The sequence below is a fragment of the Chrysochloris asiatica genome, unplaced genomic scaffold (assembly GCF_000296735.1).
Source record: "Chrysochloris asiatica unplaced genomic scaffold, ChrAsi1.0 scaffold00082, whole genome shotgun sequence".
Lineage (NCBI taxonomy): Eukaryota > Metazoa > Chordata > Mammalia > Afrosoricida > Chrysochloridae > Chrysochloris > Chrysochloris asiatica.
Genome location: NW_006408600.1, coordinates 3826634 through 3828585, shown reverse-complemented (window position 1 = coordinate 3828585; position 1952 = coordinate 3826634).

Here is a 1952-nt window from a genome sequence, read left to right as displayed (position 1 = left end):
TGAAATGATTGTAACGGAGTAAACATTTCCTGTTAGCATCTGGTCCTTATGGGTCAGAACTGACTTGAGGGCACTTAACAACAACAAAGGTAAAGATTATAAATTGTTTCATTTTCTCTAGACATATTACATGTCAAATTACATATTACCCTCCCTGAACTGTGTGTTAAATACCTTGTTAATTTTATGACTTGATTTTTAATCCTGGATTTTACTTTCATCCCTTATCATGAAAGTTGTGTTTTTTTTCCTCCCAGATGTCTCCAGAATAGATTTGTAAAGCTAATTTTCTTTTATCTCTACTTATTTTTTGTCATTAACTGTAGTTTCCTTTTTAAATCCATACAACCAGTTCCTTTAACCGCAAATTGACTTTAGCAAAAAAGACTCAGGATCTTTGCAATTCATATGTTCTGAAAATAGAATTCTGTTGGTTCCTCAAAAAAAGGTACACAAATGAAACGCCATATACTTGAATTCCTCATAACAGAAGTTTAGATAGTTTTTTAAATCTGATGGCTTTCAAAGTAAGTAAGATTAGCACACACTAGCAAAGTAAGATTACACAGTAGCAAAATCCTTGAATTATATGTTGAGGGATTCTTAAAGTGATTGGGAAGGATTTAGAAGAAAAAACATTTTTGCTGAGACCAGAGCTTAGATAATGGGGTATCTGTATTTCTGTCACACCAATTATTTTATTAAATAATTTCTTTAATTTAGTTACTTCATTTATCTGCTTTGCTTAGTGCCTACTTTGAACTGAGGTGTAGTTCTAACTGTCCACCTTTCAGCCCAATATTTAACACACTACTTGCAAACAGGGCTCCTCACTAAAGTGTTGATTCCATAGAAGTTGCTGAGTATTTTAGGGTACTTAGAATAAAAGATTTTAAGCTTTGGGGGAATAAGCAAAATTACTTTTGTATATGGCTTTAAAGTGGGTCTTATTGCATATATATATATATGTACTTGGAGTCCTGATGTGATGCCGTGGGTTAATGTACTAGACTGCAAAGCCGGTTTGAACCATGAGGTCGGTAGTTCAAGTTTACCAGCTGCTCCTTGGAAACCCTATACACGGTTGATATTGGTAGGAACAGACTTGACAGCATTTAACAACAACAACAATATATAAACTTATAAATTTAAGATATGAAATTTTCAAGATTAAAACAAATAGATGCATTAGGGTATGGTGAATGAATTTACAATTTACTAAAAGCATTTTTTTTTAAAGGGTTCCCGTGATGTAGGTATTAGCAAGCTGTATCACATTCAGGTCAAAGGGTTATTGCTACTGGACTCTCAGCCCTGTGTTTCCATCCTAAAATGGTATATCTGATTTCCAATACCATAGAACTAACTTTCACTTCCCCTTTTAAAGCCTTCAGCACAGCAAATATCAGAAAGATAACATAAGGCTTACAAAGTTTTATTTATATTTTATAAGGCTTGTTGTTAAGTGCTGTTGAGTTGATTCCAGCCTGTAGCGACCCTGTATAGGGTACCTAAGGAGCAGCTGGTGAGCTTGAACTGCTGACTTGCAGTTGAAATGGCTTTGAAATCTGGCACATTAACCCACAGCGCCACACCAGGACTCCCTGTAAGGCTTCTTGTTGTTGTTAGGTACCATCGAGTCGGTACCGACTCATAGTGACCCTATGCACAGTAGAACGAAACACTGCCCAATCCTGGGCCAACCTTGCTACCCTTGCCACACTTGAATCCATTGCTGCCACTTGGCCAATCCATCTCGTTTGGGGTCTCCTTCTTTTTCTCTGACCCTCCACCTTACCAAACATGATGTCCTTCTTCAGTGACTACTCCCTCCTGACAATATGTCCAAAGTATGACAAATGAAGCTTAGCCATCCTGGCCTCCAAGGAGCACTCTGGCTGCACTTCTTCCAAAACAGATCTATTGGTTCTTTTGGCAGTCCATGGCACTTT